Source organism: Phalacrocorax carbo, chromosome 3, assembly GCF_963921805.1.
Source record: "Phalacrocorax carbo chromosome 3, bPhaCar2.1, whole genome shotgun sequence".
Taxonomy (NCBI): domain Eukaryota; kingdom Metazoa; phylum Chordata; class Aves; order Suliformes; family Phalacrocoracidae; genus Phalacrocorax; species Phalacrocorax carbo.
The window spans coordinates 103,318,425-103,338,688 of NC_087515.1; the positions used below are offsets into that span (position 1 = coordinate 103,318,425).

The following is a 20,264-nucleotide window of genomic DNA, read 5'->3' on the forward strand; positions in this document are numbered from 1 at the left end:
AGGTTTGCAGACAACCTGGGTGGGGTAGGGGGGACACCAGCTGGTACACTTGAGGGCAGGACTACTGTTCAGAAAGACCTAGACAGACTTGAGAAATGGGGCAACAGGGACAATATGAGATTCAACAAGAACAGATGCAAAATTTTACACGTGGGATGGCAAACATGAGCCAGCAATGTGCCCTCAAAGCAAAGAATGCTAATGTTATCCTGGGCTCTGTTTAGAAGAGTGTTGCCAGCAGGTCAGGGGAGGGGATCCTTCCTCTCTACTCAGTACTGGTAAGGCCACACTGGAGTGCTGTGTTCAGTTCTGGGATCCCCTGTACGAGAGAGACATGGACATACTGGAGCAAATCTAATGAAGGACCACAAAGATGATTAAGGGACTGGAGCATCTCTCCTTTGAGGAAAAGCTGAGAGAGCTAGGACTGTTAAGTCTGGAGAAGGCTCAGGGGGATCTCATCAATGTGTGTAAACACTTGAAGAGACAGTGCAAAGAAGATGGGGCCAGGCTCTTTTCAGTGGTGCCCGTTGACAGGACAAGAGGCAATGGACACAAACTGAAACCCAGGAAGGTGACTGGTCACTGGCACAGGCTTCCCAGAGAGGTGTGGAGTCTCCATCTTTGGAAATACTCAAAAGCATTCTGGTCATGGTCCTGGGCAACCTGCTTTAGGTGACCCTGCCTGAGCAGAAGGATTGGACTAGATGACCTCCAGAGGTCCCTTTGAACCTCAACCATTTTGTGATTCAGTGAAAAAACCCTGTCAGTGATTCAGGCCAGGGCCTGACTGCCTGGGGGGCAGCTCTGCTGAAGAGGCCCTGGGGTCCTGGTGAGCAGTGAGCTGAGCCTGAGCCAGCAATGAGCCCTAGAAGCAGGGATGGCCAACAGCATCTGGGCTTGTAATAATAGGAGTATGGTCAGTTGATTTGGGGTGATGCTTATTCCCCTTTACTTTGCACTCATTACACCTCAACTAGATTAGGATGTCCAGTTTTGCTCCCAGTCCCCACCTTGTGACACAGATAAACCAGAGCAACTTCAGTGGGAGCTGCCAAGATGATCAGGGCTGGAGCACGTGCCCTGTGAGGGGAGGCTGAGGGAGCTGGGCTTGCTCCGTCTGCAGAAGAGGTGGCTTCAGAGGGACCTAACCACAGCCTCCAGTGCCTACAGGGAGGGTGTTAAGGAGATGGAGCTAGGTTCTTCACAGTGGTGCATGGTGGGAGGATGAAGGACAATGTCGCAAGTTGAAACAGGGGAGGTTCACACTGAGCATGAGGAGAAACCTTTTCCCCACAAGGACAACCCAACAGTGGAACAGATTGGTCAGAGAGGTTTTGCAGTCTCCATCCTTGGAGATTTTTAAGAACTGCCTGACCAGCCTGGTCTGACCCCGTAGCTGACCCTGCTTTGAGGACAAGGTTGGGTTAGAGGCCTCCTGGGGTCCCTTCTAACCTGAACAAGTCTGGCACTCTCAGCTGACCATGCACTCTGACTTCTTCATGCCCCTTCTTCTTGTCAAGGCCAACAATGTCAGATGTTATAAGCAGAGGCGCTGAGAACAGAACTGAACACAGCATTACATCACTCTCCTGATTTGCATTGTCCCTGGGTTACTGAATGCTCTGCTTAGTTCCACTCACCACATTACAGAATAGATGTAGGAGGACCAGGAAAGATACAGAAGACAGCACTGTGAAGAAAGACTGAATCAGCTAGGTTCTGCAACTTGAAGAGAGGTGCTGGGTCTGGATGCAGGCCTAGGTAGTGCTGAATACTGAGGCGATGCTAAAAAGGGAATGATTAGTCACTGTTTCTTGGACTAGAAGAAGTAGAGAGCACTCAACAAAATGATCAGGCAGCAAGTTTAAAAACAAACAAGGCTTGTTCATGAGTATATAACAACATTGTGAAAGATTTTGTGGAGACCAAAAGTACAAGTAGGTTCAAGAAGTGATTAGATGAGTTAATGGAAAACATATGCATTAGTACACAGAGATTTGGATGAAACTGTCACCTCAGGAAGTTCCTAAATGGCTGTTTGCTGAAGGTCAAGAGGACATGTCAGAAGAAAGTTCAGCCTATGCATGGCCTTGGTTATGCTCGTGTGCATCTGCTGTGACCACCACAGAGAGTCACGTGCAGGATGGACATTGGCCATTCTGACACTTGTCATTACTGTCTCACCAGTAGCAGCCATAGCCTGCTCCTGCTCCCTGGTGAGGGTGGATGAAACAGGCAGGTAAAGGAAGAGGCACCACAAGTTCTGAAGGAAAAGGAAGCCATGTGAGAGAAAGGCTCAGGAATTAGGAGGCCACACTTGTTATTGGCCTGGGGCTGCTGGATAGCTCCAGACTAGCAGGTTTTTTTTTTTCTTTTTTTGCCACATTATCCCCATCTATAAAATTTGTCTTTTTGAATCTTCTGTGGGGATATCAGCATTAAAATATTAGTAAATATGAAACACAGGAGGTGTCATCTGAACGTAAGGCTGGGGTGTCTTCATCCTTGAACATATTCAAAAGCCAGCTGGACATGCTCCTGGGCAACTGGCTCTAGGTCACCCTGCTTGAGCATGTAGGTTGGACCAGATGACCTCCAGAGGTCCCTTCGAACTTCAAACACTCTGTGATTCTGTGAAATAGCAATATTAGAAAATATTGAATATAATTAAAATGTTAGGACTATTCATGTTAAACTATTGAACCTGCCTGGAGGTTCAACAATATGCCTGAGAAAGAAGAGGGGCTGCTCTCTGTTTAAAGGGAGTTTTTAGCCATGGTTTTTGACATGACCAATGTTGCAGTGCTCTATATAAGCTATGCTTTTATAAGGATTATCTTGCACTGTATTTGGATACTTCTTGAGGTCCACGTGGGAAAAATCATAACTGCCATCCATCAATGACTTCTTTAAAATGTCTCAGCAGGGTGGAATACTCCTAAGCAAGTATAATAGATAACTGGATGGCCACCTCATGTTCAAAGTCAAGTCCCATGTTATTACAACCATATCTTTCTCTCCAGCAAGCTGGGCACACAGCTACTTTCACTATCTATGTATTGCTACCAACTTCCGTATTTGGAGCTTTGTCTTTGTTCAGCTTTGATGCATTTATCAGGGCAGATGCCCTTGGCTGAGCTCACAAACATAGTAATCAAACAACATATGAATTTTTATCCCAGGGAGAAAACAGAAGTATTTGGCGTGTAGGTGACAGGTCTCCAGCCATGGACACCTTGGTTTACATCTGTCCCTGACTGCTGGTTTGTGCTTGTGCAGATCAGGTCTGTGCTGCAAACACCTTGACTAGCAATTGCAATGACACCCATGCCATGAGCACGGTGTTGCTAATTGACCTTTCTTATTACATGAGTTTTGCAACCTCAGTACACAGTTATTGCACCTCGTTGCTTCTAAAACCCAGGTTTATGTGGATACCGCTGTATTACACTGCAATCCATACAGCAGATATCCCCAGGCGTACGTACTGCGTGCCCTTACTGCTGGCCGGGGTGGGCTTTACATGACAGTAGTGACGCTGCTTTGCAGTTGGAAGAGTATATGGTAATGTTGGCTTATCCAAAATAACTAGATAGGAAGACAAAAGATACTGTTTATCGCTACTCATTAACAGTGTGAGTCCCTGAAATGTTGCAATTTTCCATTGTCTGTTGTGTAAGATTTTCCATTGCCAGTTAACCTTTTAATTTTATTCTTCCCTAAACAGAAAGAGTCAGGAGGATGAGAAAAATCCACTTTTATCTCAGGCTTTGCCCCAAAGCAGTGTTTCCATATAAAATAAATACCTTGGATACTAAGGCACAGAGATTCAAGTCCAGACAAAACAAGGATATAGACAAGATTTAGATGTGTCTATGTGAAGCTACATTTCTGAAAATTACTCTTTCTCTGCCCCTAAATTTGGAAGATTCAACAGGATGGTAGCTTTATTCATTTCAGAGCGTTACCTATATACAGGCAGATTTACAGGTATGTGCCTGCAAACACACACACACACACACACACACACATATATAGAGAGAAAGAGATATGCGTGCAAAGACTTGACGAACTTGAGCAGCTTTGCATTTGGCTCATGAGGAGTGGGAGTGGAAGGCAAGGGTCCCTTTCACATCAGCTCCGTCCTTGAGTAACTCCTCCTGTGTTTTACACAAATACATCAAGGTTAGTTGGAATTCATGCATTCTACGTGAAATATATCTGCCTTATTTCAAAGCAAAGTTTCATCCTTCCGCCATTTTACATTTTTAAGATATAAAATATATCAGGCCTGTAAGAGATGGCAAGGTGATGACAGTCTAACAAAACAACGTATAGACAAAGAGGGAAGAGGAGAGTTAAAATGCTGGATTTCTGTGTGTGTGACCCCATGCTGAGCTGTAACGTTTTGTTTCTTGCTTTAATCTTTGCTTGGTATCTCACTTGTTATTGTAACTTTGCCTAATTCCTCTCTCTCTTTTCTTTCTTTATGCTATTTCTTCATATAAATACAAAAAGCACAGCAGTAAGCATTAAAAACAGTGAGATCAGAATGACTTCAGTTGGCTTACAGCAGGGATGAATTTTCTCCCCTGCCATAGGCTGAGCAAAGGAGAGACAAGATGAGAGGAATGGATTTCTTTAAAGTAATCAAATGCAGACATCTCACATTTATGCAGCTTTTAAATCAAGTCCACGGTGTTTATCTGCCCATTCTTTCTCTTTGTCTTGTTTTCTTGAGAGATACTTTGTGTCACGTTGGAATGATTGAGAGATGGTTTTCTTGGTGCAATTTATTGATTAGGAAATTAACACTAGAGGCACCGCTCTCTGTGGATGTACACATTGCTTTGGAAAGCAGAAATGAAACTTTGCAAAAATGGCATGGTAGCAACAAAAAGCTACCTGGCAGCAGTAGTTTCCCAACTTGAAATGAACAACAGCAGCGCATTAGGCCCTGAAGTTTAATGACCTGAGCAGGAGACTGAGAGCGAGCACCCTTTGTATGCAAGCCAGGAACCAGTTGCCTTGACAGTCAGTGAAAGGCAGATCAAAAGGCTGTTTGAAAACCCTGGCTTTTAGAAGCAAAGATAGGAAACAACATCTTTCTTTTCTAGCTCTGGAGCTGGGAGATAGAGGAAACAATAGGTATTGTATAGACAGAGAGTTATGTGAGTTCTCCCTGCTACCTCTGTGCACCTGATCAAACAGGCGGTGGTTGAAAGGCTGATGTACCGTCAGGCTTCCTGTCTGATACGAGCGTGATAAAAATTGTTGCAGCTGAAACATCTAAGAGCACAAAGCTTAGAAAAAAACAAATCCCAGGAAGAAAAAGCAAGGCAACACAGAAAGAGACCTAAGTTGGGACCCTGTCATTCTGGCCTGTGCAGGCTTCAGAGGAAGACCAAGGGGAGGAGAGAAAATGCCTTTTCTCCAAATATACCTTGGGTGGGCTGTACACAAGCACTGAAGAAGTTACACTTCCAATCCCACCTGTTCTTTAGTGTTATCTTATCGCACTACACTAGTACATCAACCCCATGTATCCCTCTCCTATTAACAAACCCCTCTCAGTCCAGGATCCTACTCTGGGATCCCTAACATACCACAACCTCCTTCCCTTGCTTCAGCAGCTGGGATCCCTCATCTCACTTCTCTCCACCCTTATTTTTCCCACATCAGTCCACGTTCCCTACTTTTTCTCCTCGTACCTTCTCCTGCAGCAAGACCCAGGGCGCAGCCACAACATCGGTCGCCTCCTGTCGCAGGAGCAGGGAGGAGAATGGGGGTGGGTGGGGTGTCTGTCAACTCTTGGCCTGTATGCGGGGCTCACCAAGCAACCCAGCAACTCAACACAGGAGTTGTCACCAAAGTGGTATGCTGAACCCTAGCACCCTATGAACCAGCCTTGGAGGTGTTAAAAACCCGACTGGGCAGGGTCCTGGGAAACCTGCTGTAGGTGACCCTGGGCTTGGGCTAGGTGATCTCCTGAGGCCCCTTCCCAGCTCAACCTTTTCATGAGTATGTAGGCACTGAGCTCTGTGATGAGAGAGGCAAGAGGAGTGAAATGAAACTAATTTCTCTGTTCAGAGTCATGGAGGTGGAGTTTGAACTACATCACCAAGTGCCAGGCCTGTTTTTAACCACTTGAGCACATGTGCTGCCTAAATGAAGTCTCTGTGCAAACCTTGTTATCATTTTCCTCTAAGAAAAGGCTGACAGGAGAAAATATTACCTTCCCTGAGACACTTGGCCAAGGACAGCCCTCAGTGACCTAGGCTTCTGGGCAGCAGGAGCAAGATGCAGGGGGACTACCAGCTGGGGCATGAGAAGTCACATGAACTGATGGAGGTGTGGGAAATGATGAGGACATGCATGGGGACAGGTGAAAAGCTGGAAGCAAAATTCCCGTTCAGCCAGCATGTACAATCCTGACAGCTCTGGACAACAAAATATAAGTCAATGCTGTGTCTCCAGGGCAGCGTGGGAAAGCCATGCTACTGTCTGCGTTTGTTAGGAAAATTAAGTCTCAGACATTCCTGCTATGAAAAATACATCCATTGCAAAGTGCAAAGGAGCAATTTATTTCAGTAAAAGAGCTGGCAATTCTATTTAAGGGACGGTATATTCATATCCCCATTATAAACTGCTCTAGGTAAAATAGATAAGATTACTGCATTTTCACTGGGAATGTTGTCAAGACAACTTTTAGTGCAGTTGTTCTGAGAAATTTGTAATACCATGCAATTTAAAAACACATTATTTAATACACTTTTGCATTGTATCCACTTCCCCAAGTCTCTTAGCTGGTCACAGAGCCATTTCAGCTTTACAGCAATTTCAGTGTTGACAGCAATTCTGATTGTGCGTTAGTAGCAACGCAAAGCGACGTGTACGATCCCCACTAGCTCCAGCCACCGCTGGGGAGGGCTGTGCTCCGCATTTGCAGTGTTCAGAGGATGCTGGAGATCCACAGCATGGCCAGCGTCCATTGGGCTGAGCTGGGGCGCCAAAGGCCATTCAGCAGGTTGGCTTTGCAAAATCAGCCTTACAGGGCCCGCCTACCAGGTTATGTTGTTCTTTTGCTTTTGGTTTTCTTTTGATTTTTAAATCGCTACATTGGAGAGAGCATTTGAACACTTCAAAACTGTTCTTCAGCTGGAGCCAAAAAAGAACACTGCAGAAACAGTGAGGGAATATATTTATCCTGGTGGCCTGGGGATTTTGAAAGGGCTTTGAATGACGTAAGGAGTTTTGAACATATCTAATGGGAATTATATAGGATGAGCATGTTTCAGATATTAAATCATTGCGACTAAATAAGGATGGATTAGGCGCAACTTTTTATGAATGCATACTACTAACTGCTGTTTGGAAGCGCTACCCTGTTTGCAGTCACGCTGCTGGCAGCATTACCAGCCCTTCGAGCTCAGTCATCTGGAAGGTGACGGAAATAACTGACAGCCTGGCTCAGATGCTCATTGTTATTAGGTCTGGTCCTTTAATTTTGCTCTCACATTTTCTTTCGCGCCGTCTGGCAATTAAGCTGCTGTCCTGCTGACCCAAGTACAAGCCAGGGAATAAACTAAGGCAATGTAAGGTGCTGCTGTGCTGTGTAACTGCCTCACGCTAGGGACTGGGCTGATAGTGCTGTTTTCATAAATAGAAATCATCTCCCTAATCCCAATACTTCTCTGTCTTTAACAAATTGCATCAGCAGATTCTTTGAACAAAGGGACAGATGTTCGTTGTGTTTCATAGCCCAGAGACAGATAACGTGGGAAAAAGAAGAGCTCTTTGTCATTTGCCACATGGGAAAAAGGCAGTATGAATGCAGGTTGTATAACACAAGTTTCCCCAGACATTTGTAGCCCCAAGTTCATGTCTAGCACCTGATGTGGGACTGTGGCTAGTGGAGGAATACGTTGCTCTTCCGTAAGGATGCTGGGAAGTCGTGCAGGTGACATACACCCTTTATTTGCTTGGGTCTGGAAAGCTCAAGTGAGTTTATGGCATGCCCAGCCTGCGCATCACAGTCATGCCAGCAGGTCTCCTGCTGCTCCTGGGTCTAGAAAATCCATACACCTGGCAGAGTTTTCCCTTTGCAACACAGGAGCATCTTGCTTAAGGATTATCATAACCTTTCTCTTGCTCATTTTGCTGCTTTGTACTATCTGGGTCCTGATCTCTCCCAAATTGGATTATCCTCTTATTCTTTCCAGTGCCTCTGAAATAAATGAAGTCAATGCAGTGTAAGTGATGGTGAGACTGTACTAGAGAAGATTAAAGAAATGCAGTGGGTTTTGCATGCAAAAATAAAGAACCAGTCCAAGTAACAGTATGTAAGCCAAGATACAAAAAACACAAGGCAAAAAGAGGTGGGGAGAAGAGTATCCCAAAGTGAAGAGAGGTAAAAGACAGGGGCCAGATAAAGTAACAAAAGTAGCAAGGACATAAGAAAACAACACACAAAGAAATACACAGTGTGTCTGGCTAAGAGAGCAGTGATCTAGAAACCACAAGGAAGGGAACAAAAAGAGGGAGGACACCATGAAGTGAGTAGGATAGAAACCTTTAGGACAACTGAGCAACAGAGAAACGAAGTTGAAAGCTGAGAGTGTGGGAGTCTTTTCCATATTGAAAAAAAAAAAAAGTACAGAAAGATGTAATGAAATCATGTGCTGAATTCATCCTGTTAAGGCTCATTTTCTCAGCAGCAGTGATTACCGCAGCAACCAGCAATGGAGGAGCTCTCAAGGTCGTATCATCTGACTGCCTGCAGAGCAGAGAGCGTCTCAGAGCCAATAGTGTCTTTTATTTACTTCCCCTGGCTTTTAATAATGACTAAATATAAACCAAGCTGTTGGCAATATAAGTTATGTTCTCTGTGAGCAGTAAAAGCACATTAGATCCTGAAGATAAGGGGTACAGTGCGGAGGTGAGGGAGGTTGTAGGTTGCAGTAAGTGTATTAGCAAGGACAGAAGTTACGATTGCCTGTTCCTAGAGCAGCAATTCTGGTTTGTCTGTCTTTCCACAGTTCGCTTGAGAAGACAGGCCCCAAGGTGCTCTGCAAATAAACCCGTCTGCGTCGTAGCACCCAGACCTCTAATGTGAGACTAGACAAATTCCTCCATTTTCTACTCTTTGGTTTTCTTTGACCGTGGGCTGCACAGATAGAAATATGCACAGCTGTGTGTGGTATGTTGTTGAATACACAACAGGATGCCTCGGACATTCTGGCTCCGCTGCAGGTATTTCATTATATCAATTTAAGAAACACTATTATAATGTAATGTAATACAGCCCCTCTCTCATCATGCATCACTCTGCATGGCAAGTTAAACAACAGGAATGCTTTGGAGATCATTAACACCACAGAGCAAGTGATCTTGCCTGAGAGGAGAAATAAAACTTATAACAGTCCACTGACTCAAAGGTTTAATGCAATTTTGTTCAAAACTAGGTAGAAGCAATTTACTTCGAACACAACGGGTATGATGTGCCACAGCTGAACACTGCGGAGTCCGCAGCCCCAGCCATCTTGCTGTGCTGAGCTTTCAGCTTGGGTAATGGTGGTAAGCTTTGGGGGCTTTTCTCGGTCATCCGCTAAGAGCACTGCTGACTGCCCCAAAATGCTTTTTGGAAGTTTCCAAAGTAAGGTGGAAATAGATCTAACCACGGTTTAGATTTTCCCTTCTAAAAGTAGGTACATAATTGCACTTTCTGGGCTTCCTGTTTGCTTGGGCAATAGAATTTTCTGGATCAGAGCGTGGCATTTAGTCATGTACTTCACTAGATGCACTACATCAAACATTGCCTAACAAGACTGATGTTTTGTATGGGAACATTGCTAAATATAACTCAGCTTCTGTCGTTCTCCAGAGTATGACACGAGTAACTCCATATCAGCTGGATATCAAGAAAACAGAGGCAGAGAAAGCAGACCCTGCCATAGGGCAGATCTCTCCCCAGGCCCATCCCCAAAAGGGAGAAGGGTGGGATACCCTGCGTGAGGATGTCAAGACACAGAAGCCAAACCACGCACACATTGCAGGTGCTTGGGTGCAGTGCTTCGGCAGCTCAGCAATCTGATTTAACAGCCCCCAGGAGGGTGGCATCCCCCCGTCAGCCTCTGCACCCCAGGCCAGGAGCTGAGGATGGCAGGAGGTGACCCACCCCTCTGCTCAGAGGTGGCTGCACTGCCTGCAGCCCTTTCCCCTCGGCTGCAGGTGCTGAGACATCTCCTGTGCCCCGGTTGAAGCAGAGGGACAGGGGCCAGAGCCCCCTGGGTCGGTGTAGGCACGGACGTCTGCGCCTGAGCGACTCAGGCTGTGCAGTCCTTACAGCCAGCAGACATATAGTCAATATAACGAATCAGGCTACGCTTTGCTTCAGCTCATCCTGGAATCAGTGTCTAAAATTGTTCAGATGAAGGAAACACTGGGCATGCATTTATATCTGAGGGACAGTATAGAGAAGTAAAATGGTCTGGGCATCTGTGTCTCCTGTAAGGGAGTCCAGATCAGCTGTAGCTGTGTATATTGTGGATGTCTCAAGTTATCTGAGACGAGTGTGATGCCAAATGCTTTTTCTGCTCAACTATAGTTCACAGGCCTGCTGATCACCACCCACAAATTTAAATCAGACGCCCTCTTTCTAGCTGGGACGGCCAAGAAGTGAGCAAAGGAATGCAGGGAGCTTGGCACAGGATCCACAAGCAAAACAGTCCATGCGAAGGATCCTTCAAAAATGGGAGGAGAAAGTCTTTGGTTTTTTCCTGGAGGAGACGAAAGTCACAGCACAGGGACCTCTTCCTCTCCCTGGTTTTGCTGCAAGGTAGGAGATAAGGGGAGAAAAAAAAAGTAGTTTATTCCTGTAGGCCACAGGTTAGTCGATACATTGAACCTGAAGGCCAGCTGACTAGGCTCTGTAGGGGTAAACCAGACATAAAACAACCACCTCATGAAATGAGCATTTGTTTGGATACTTTGTTTTCCGCGGGCATCAGTAAGCATCGCTGGGTTTGCGTTGCCTTAATCCACAGCTCCCATCCATCTGGTTCAGAGTGCAGCTTGCTAACCCCCACACCACACACCCCTGAGGCCCCTTCTGATTTATTAGCAGGCTAGGGAGAATCTCAAATGTAGAAATTAGTCCACTGTGCATTAAGTGAGTTTCCTCCATAAAGCATGGTGCATTAAAGCTTGTTAGTATGTCACTGGTTTCTGAAAGCAGCTAAAATGAAGCTCAAAACTGCTTCACATATTTTTAGAAGGAAATCATAAATCTTCCCTGTCGTTGTGGCAGCCCCCTTCCTTCTCTGCCCTCCGATGAAATTCTGTTTTCTAAACTGATTTCCATAATTTCTTTCGCTGTCAATCTGACTTGCTACTGTTGCTGGTTTCATGCATTTTACCCCAGAAAAAAACATCAGAGAGGTTGTTTTTTTCCTCCTGCCAAATGTAGAGCATTTATGTTGGAGGAGAAGCATTGTGTCCTCTTGCACCACCCCTCAGGACTGAGGGCTCCTTGGAAGGCAGGTCTCTTACTAAAGTTTTGTAAGCCTCGTGAGTGTAGATGAGTGCAAGTCTGTCAGATAGACTTTCTCAGGCCTGTCCTGGGCTGGGCATGTTCTCTAGGGAACGAACCCAGTGATGCTTCCCTCACCCTTGGTCAATCCCGTTCAATGAGTTCCTGGCATCTCCTCTGTGCCGGGGGTGACCAGGGACAGCCCTGACTGCAAAACATGAGGATCAACTCACTGCTTTAATGAATACGTGGAAACAGCACAGAGCTGGTATCTTCTGGTTCACCACGAGATGGTGGTAAATGCTAGCACTGGACCAGTGCCGGAGCATCGCCTGGTGAGCACCAGCTTCCCTTCCCCTCCTTTAGCAAAACCATAGCAGAGTGACAGATTTATGCTGGGCATCTGCAAATGCTGGCAACACACTGTATTTTAATAATAGCCTAATTTTCTCTCCTTCTGACTCCTTTACTTTTTTATGTTACAGTCCCTACCCTGGATGTTCAGACATATCCTTCCTATTTACTCTGTGTTACCAGTACTGCCGTTCTCCCTGCTGCTAGGTTTAGGGAAGTCCCTTCCAGTCTTGTTTTGCACACACGCTGTCTCACACCACGCAGGGACGAAAAGATGGCAGCTTTCACTAGTGGCTACGCCGGGGGTTTGTTGGGGGCAAAGCAGGATTAGCTGCAAAGGGCAGGCAAAGAGAGTCCATCTTGCAGCCTGGGCTCCCCAGCGCTCTGGCAAGGACTCTGTAGGGAATATCTGTCTTACAGCAAGTGCCTTCTTAATATGAGTTGACTACCTTAGAGTAGCCACTGCGTTACAAAAGCTGTGCAGGCAAGGCAACTCGGGTTTGCAGCTTCATTATAAACCGCACAGGAAGATCCAGGGTTGACTTCTGAAACCCAGTATGGCCCTTCTGCATTTGCAGTTTAATGGAGAAAAACGTGAAAAAAGGGTAAGAAAACCCACCAGTCCTTCCACCCAAACACACGTGCAGTCTCCCATACGTCGGTGTGCCCTGCTGCGGGCATGTGAGGTGCGTGCTGGCCAGAGTCCCACGGGCAGACGTCATGAGGTGCGCTGCCACAGTGCTGGAACGTGCTCAGTGTTGGGACGTGCTTGCCGCCAAATAATAAATACCCCCTTACAACTCTAACCCCTTGGCTTATGAACTGTAATATCTTTTCCAGTCCTTCTGCATAGCTTGATGTAGGAACTTCACCCATGTAAGAATTTGGTGTGAAATGTTTCAAAAACCCCAGGTAGCCCAGATCACTGCAGGGGCCCAGTGGATGGAGAGTAGGATCAGATGGGGTGTCCATCTCCAGCTCCTACCTCTAGAGGAGGCTGAGCTTGTGGGGATGGGGCGTCACCCACTGGTGACTTGGTGGCTTGCTGAGAGGACAGGCGAGTTTGAGTTCATTTGCAGAGGGAAAAGTAACTGGTACCCCAGCACTCATCGCTGCAGCCTGGTCAGTGATGACTTCAGAGGTGACATAGAGGCAAGTTTCCCATGGCAGAGGAAAGGAGGGAGGGAGCCCCACAGGACTGCGCTAGCCGAGCGCCTCGGGAGTGGATATGAGCAAGGGGAGGCTCGTGTCAGGCAACCTGTGAGACAGCATCCACACTGCATGTGTCAGCTGGGCCTAAATTCTGGGGTTTAGTCCAAGATGCTGGCTGAGCCGCTGCTGTTGTGAACAAATTAGGTCCTAACACCGGACAATCCTCTCAGCAGCCTTGCTGCCTCCTGACCGAGACCACTGTTGTTTGCATGAAGCTGCTCCTTGGCTCTGCTCCTGTGCAAACTCAACAGAGTCATGCAGGAGGTGTAAGAGAACCTCTTTGATCCAGCAAAGAGAAGGACATGAGACTTGGCAGAATGCTGGGGTCGTACAGCCCAGCATCTCACAACCACCTCGCACAGCATACAGATGCAAACTCCAGTTGCCCTGGCAGGTCAGCCGCTTGTCTTAGGAGGGTGCTGAAACCCCAAAAAGGAGCCCGTGAGCCTGAACATATGAGCTGCGTGGCTGTTGCTGAACAGGTAGTACTGGCATACTGTATCATTGAGAAACTGTGTGCTGCAGGGTCCGCTTAATGACAGAAATCTTTTTTCTTTTTAATCAAGGGCTCCGTTCTTCCCCCAGCCTTAAATCTCATGCTTATAATGCATTTTATAATCAAACTTTCAAACTTCTTCCAGGCGGAAGTTAGTAACTATCAGCCAGCCAGTTTGGTTATAGCAACACTGACCTTACCTGGGTGGCAGGACCGATTCTGAGCACTTCAGAGACAAGTTGGTGCTGGATGATGAAGGTATACTCAGGAACAGCTGTTAGAAATTAATACTCAGTGAGCAAAGCACAGTATTTACTTACACAAAGAAGCAAAACACTTAGATATTCTGTAGATGACTTAGCTACTCTCTGCTTCAGCCTGTTGGTTTAGTTAAACCTTTATAACCTCATTTGTATAGCCAAGCTGTCTTGGCACATTATTGGGTTTGGCTCAAGTAGCCAAACTTCATTACACAGCAGAATCTGAGATATGTGGAGCCATAAAATCGATTCACTGAAGACACCCAGTTAAAAACAAAGACTGAGCCACATCTGGTCCAAACCGCAACCGTTCCCACATCGATCCCTGAGGCCAAGTTTTCTCGGAGTTCAATGTTGAAGGAGGGAAAGAAGCAAGTTACATACATGGCTGGTAGTGCAACCCATGGTTAGGACTGCTCAGTGCATCTTGCTGCCTCGATCCTGGGTTTATTTGCATACACCTTTGCCCATTCAGCAAATATTTACGCCAAAGCTTTCCTTGCCAGGTGTGTGTTGAAGACTGGGTTTTCTTCAAAGTATTCAGCCAAAACAATTCCATGTTTCTGAGAGCATCCTTTTCCTTAACCTAAGCGTGGCCAGGCTTAAGACAAACAAAAGCCCACATCTCCCTCCCAATTCTCTGGCAATCTTCTTTGAAAAGATGCGGCGCTCTTTTTATTGGAAGAGGGACTTGGAACTGGACAGAAAAGCAACTTTACTGCTGAGATGGACTTTTTCTAATCTCAGTGAAAAGTTTGTCTTGATTTGGCCAATTCATAAGGCTTTGGAAAAAACCCAAGCCAGCTGTAGTTCACACATGGTCGCCAGAGGCCAGCTAGAGCTTGCAGGCTTCGTTCTCTGGTGAGTTCATGAGCACGGGACATGCTCCAGGGCCCCAAGCAGGACTTCCCTAGCAAGTGCAGTTCCTAACGGCTTCAGGCCAGAGCAACTCTAAATCCAGATACTCGGAGTGGGAACCTGGGGTTTCTTATTTTTTTTCCACCTGTTGCCAGGCCACGTGAAGGACGTCAGCTGAACTGAATTCCAAGGAGGTGAGATGTGCTTGAGAAGGAGATAGTTTGGAAAAGCAGATCTGAAGCAGAAAAAATGAACCCTGGCAGAGATCTGGGGGGACCTGAAGTGTGCTGGAGGGATATCAGAGGACAGAGAGGAGACTGAGGCACAGCAAAACTGGAGTCTGGCAAGGCAACTGGGAGATGGTGTGCGGGAAAGGATGAAGGGATCTCATTTCAGCCTCTCTTTGCACATTATTCTGAGCTCACTTAAGAACACTGAGCTCACTCAGAAAGCCTTTCCATACCTTACTGGCTGTATGTTAAATAAATCTGGTTATGAAGACAGAATTACACTTTTTCTCCTGATACCATCATGGTGAATGTTATTAAAAAAAAGGTACAAAACTTCACAAAACAAAACAAAATGCTTGTTGAACACCCCCAAAATGCAAGGAAGGACGTTGCCATCATATTACAAACAGAAAACTAGAGCCTAGAAGTATTTCCTGATTATTCAGTCCAAGATGTACATATGCTCTACCAAGAGACTGCTGTGCAGTGCTGTGTGTGGGGAGGCGCTTTGTATGTTCCTGTTGCCTTCAACAGCAGCTGCAAGTCCTAAATTCTTCTGCAAACTAGGCTTAAGTCAGGCATCTAAGGAATAAGGGACACAAAGGACATCACTGTGTGTGCAAGAGCTTGGCCTGAGCTGATAAAGGAAGGGAGAGGTGAGAACCTGCAGCCTGGCAGACCCTTACCCAATTATTCTATGGTATCTTTTGATATCAAAGTTACTGCAAACTTTGAGGGTTTGGGAGCATTTATTTCTTTCCAGGATGTCATAAAATTTGGAGAAGGTTTTTCTTCTAAAGCTTAAATTTTGTCCTAATAATAATAATAAAAAGGAATGCAAAGTTCCTATTTACTTCAACTGAGCCTGGTCTGGCCCCTGAAGATGCTGCCTCTGCCGTGCATGCTGCCTAATCCCCGCGGTGCTGCCAGTGCCCACCACGTGCTCAGAGGTTTCCTGGTCAGATGGGCACTTTGTCATCTCACCGTGACTGCAGCTCCACCACTTGGCTTGAGTTCCCATTCCCGCCTTCTGCAGGGCTTGTTGATGGGTCGCTTAGTTTTTATCAGTGTGACCAGCGTTCTTGGTAACGGGACGTGTCCCTGCTCACACCTTTGCTTTTATACATGTTGCCTTGCCAAGAATAATTGTTGGTTTTAAACCAGCTCCGCGTCAGCCGGCTTTCCAAAGGGACGCGGAGGACAAGCTTGCGACAGCAGCCACTTGGCATTTCCAACCCTGCAGTGCAAAAGGGGATGTGTTTTAAGTGTTGCAACGTCTTGAATTTCTCATTATCTTGTCACAGAACAGGAATACAATTGACAGTATCAGGATACGTATACACCATCTCTTATTACTGTTTAAACATAGAAAACAATACCATATCCTGTACTGGCAGGAGTACTAGTAGCAATGCAAAAGTGTTTGTCAGCTCTTTGGGATACCTTTCCTTTTCTGGACAATAAAAACACCGTTTCTTCAGTACCTTCTACTTTTCTGTCTTTTTAAGTAGCAGTGTGGATTACGTTATTCACCTGTTATTTTTTTCTCTCTTGTTAGAAAGGCAGATGGGCCTTTGACTGCAATCGATTCCTATCTGCAAGTGCGTGGTTCCAGAAAGAAGTCATTCTGCATTTTAATTTACCCTCCCTGGCTATAAAAAACGGTGTGTGATTTTAAAGATATTTTCAATATTCATCAGTACCTGACCATACTAATGCAACCGTTTGTGGTCAACAGGAATTTATTAAAGCATCTTGATGTCAAAATGACTTTTTTTATACCTCATGCGACAAAAATGTAGACTTCTTAGCTTATAAAAGCCAAAAAATGCTCATGGATTATATAGATTAGAGGAAAATTTTTATAGTCTCTTTATCACACAAGATTTAAAAAAACTTGGGTGCAAGCTAACGTGAAGGCAATACCATTTTCTGGACCTATAATGTTTCTGCTGAAAGTGCAACATCAGACTATAGGAGATGTAAATGCCTGCTAAACCATTAAAGGAAAACCTTAACCAGGGACTGTTATGCATACAGCATGAAAAGTAATTTAATTTAATACCTCCAGTTCAGGTTTCAGCCTTGAGAACTCTGCATATTGTTGTATCTGTGCCTAATGATGTTGTACAGCATTCGGTACTTTTTGGGATCATTACAGTGTTAACTGTCCCGTCTTGGCCAACTGCAAATTAAATTCTCTCTAGCTCAGTTTCCCCTGTGGTCCCAACTGGATGAAATAGTTGCACAGCTGAGTAAGGCCAGGGGCTGGCTCCATCCAGAAATTCAAAATTGCTTTGGCAGTTTCAGCCTTTGTGGGTGTCTCTGAAGAAGATGGGGAAGGAGGGCCTTGTTGCAGAGAGTGTGGGATCAAAACAGGCATAGCGGCGACAAGGTCTGCTAGCACCGGGCCTTTGCTTCCTAACAAAGAAAGACACTTCAGAAGCACGGCACTTCCAGAGCAGAACCCTTCCCCGCTCCCCCATACTGTAACCGCAGCCTGGAGGCTACAACTGTGGGTATGCTGGTGTGAGCATGCAGGGCAACCTCTGCTTCCACCTTGTCGCTAGGGTGGTTCAGTTTTGGGAGCAGAAATGCCCCAGGGCTGAATGGAGAAGTCCATGTGCCCAGCCAATGCCTTCATCACTGGTTACAGTCATGCTGGCCCTCCAAACCTTAAAATCTTTTCTGACCCTTGCCAGAGCACCCAAAAGAGGTGAAAAGTGGCACTGGCATGCCCCCCTGAAGAGATGGGGTGTTGAGGGAAGTACCGTAGCTCTGGTCTTCCTCAGGCCAGGAGACGTTGAGACCATATTTCCTACTTCCCGTTCCAGTGCCTGGGCTTTGATGCCCTGAAGTAGGCATCACCCTCCAACTCCTCACCCGGCTATGCTTCAGAGCACAAATGAACTCCAGCCCACCTTTCGGAGGGACCCTCTGGAGAGAACACCAGGTCCTGGATACTTTGCAAACAAGCCAAGTGGGTTTTAGGACCTACCTCTCTCCAAAGCCCTTTGTATGGTGGTGGGACCGGGATTTCAGGGGCCCGTTTACTACAGAGGCTCCGTGGGGAGCCTGGTGGCTCAGACCAGCAGCTCTGGCTGCCACTGCACCGCCAGACGACCAACAGCAACTGCTGCCCTTGAACGTCTGCGTCCTCTAACATCTCTGGGCCAGTTGGGCAAACAGGTTGAAGTGGCTCTGGTTTGAATTAGTTACACAGGGAACAGAGGCATCAAAATGTCCTTTGAAAACTGAGTTCCCACACAAGTTCCCACCCCCTTTCGGGAGACGGAATGGCTGTGAAATAGTTTGCACAAGCATAACTAATGAAGTTTTTGCATTACAAATACGACCCAGGAATAAGTCATTATTTTTCTGGGTAGCATCTAGTCTTCACATTTACTTACAGCTGTGCAGCCTGTCCGTCAGTGGAAGGGCACGCTCCCGCAGAGGCGGGAGGGAGATCCATGTCAGATGTCCAGGACAGACTTACCAATAGCCCCTCTCCAAACCACGTTGTCTCCGTCCAGCCCACCAGCAACAGAGCCCAGCCTCTCCGCTGGCCTTTGCCCACCAAACACCAGTCCTCAAAAGGAGAACGCGGCTGGAAGGAGGTGGGCGTCAGTGGCCTGTCTGTCAGCGGTTTATCTGGCCAAATACAGAGAGGGAAATAATTTGGGCCTGGAGGAGAATGGAGGACACCCAAGATTGGCATCAGTGTCTGAAAAGTGATGAGGGACTCCTTGTTGGGAAAGTAACAGACCAGTTAGTCCAGGGAAGGGATGCAAATCCAGGACTGAAAGAGAACAGGTAGGAGAAATAGTTACAACACTGACGGGGAAATTGGTCCCCATGTGGAAAACATATCTCCCCTAGAATCAGTCAGACCTGGTCACGCCTGACTAGAGCTGACGTTTCTAATATTTTTTTTTGTATTAGATTATCGCTGCTTTTCCTTTTCTGGACTTGCTCTGCGTTTTGTTTTAGTTGCACAACTTTTGCCATTATGCAGATGTAAAATAACGTTTTCTTTTTCCTCGTATGCTTAGCAAATTGTGCAACATGCTTCACTGGGACCAGAGAGCTCCAGACTGATGAGACAGGCAAGAACATGAAAACGAGGACAAGAGAAACCCTTTGCGTTCACTTCAACCCCTGTCATCAGAGCCGCTCTGCTAAAAAGTGACCTAGAACTGCAGGTTAGGACCAAACTGTGGTTTCCATATTTATAAGGGAAAAGCCTTTATGAAGCAGGTACCAAGATCTTGAACCTATTAACTGGTTTTCCATTGCCTTTCTGGGCTGGGTTGACATTTCTGCCATTAAAAGTGTTTTTTATTTTGAGGTGATGGGGGGAAAAAGTCTCTTTCTTCATTTTTAATACTAAGCCAAAAGTCCCAAACTGTTCCTAGTCCCCTCTCCTTCTCCCCCAAAGTGAGTATATATATTCTGTGCATGCTAAGATGCCCAAATAATCAGGGGCCAATTTTGACGTACTAAAATACAGTTTTACAGGCATGCTACATTCTGCTGAAGGGAGAAAACCCCAAGTATTACACTAAGAAAACGCTTCAGAGGAGTTAGCAAAAGACTGCAGCAGGCTGGAGCCCTCACATGTCCTCCTCAGTCACTTCCTTACGGTAGCATCACTCAGTGCTTTAGTCTTCCGTCTCACTTCACTTTTTGTGTTCTCCATTATTTAAGTTAATGCCTCCTTACTAGCCCAATTCCTTCCACACAAGTAAAGACAACAATGACACTGTGGAACTAGCACATAGCAGCGGCGTTGCTGACTACAAGAGGTTTACGTATAGTTTATGCATACGAACAGAGCGGTACTTGTGTGGAGGGACACTGCTTTTATCAGATGCACTGATACAGCTGGAAAAATAGGAGGCAAGTACTTCATATGTTTGTTTGCAATACCTCTTCCCACCCCCTGGGTCTGTCCAGCCCGCCTGCCCGTGCAAGACCTGTCGCGCAGCGGAGCCCGATTCCTGGCCAGAGCTGTGGTACTACTGCACATTAACGAACATTATTAACAAGCAACAAGTCGTGCAGGTGTTCACGGGCGAAAAGCTACTGCAACCCAACCGACCTGGCCGTGTGCTGAGTTGGAACAAGCGCAAATCAATTCTAACACATTTTAGCTGCACAGAAAAAAAATAGCCAAGTTGTTTTCTTCTCATTGACTGTTTCCCACAGAAATCCTTCTGTCAAGGACTTAAAACCACACTCGGGGCCTTTTTGTAAGCAGTCTCTCTTAACCAAGTTACAAACAAAGTAGGGCAGAAAAAACTGAACAAGTAGACAGGACA

General features: G+C 46.1%; 1 long non-coding RNA gene across 1 annotated transcript in view; it reads left to right on the forward strand.

Annotated features, from left to right (window-relative positions):
* The window catches only part of LOC135312887 (uncharacterized), a 28,196-nt gene extending 8,912 nt beyond the window's left edge, over window positions 1-19,284 (forward strand). Inside the window, exons 2-3 of the long non-coding RNA XR_010372508.1 lie at window positions 16,502-16,607; window positions 18,996-19,284. This is a non-coding gene — a long non-coding RNA (uncharacterized LOC135312887). The remainder of the gene's footprint in view (window positions 1-16,501; window positions 16,608-18,995) is intronic.
* The last annotated feature ends 980 nt before the right edge of the window (window positions 19,285-20,264 follow it).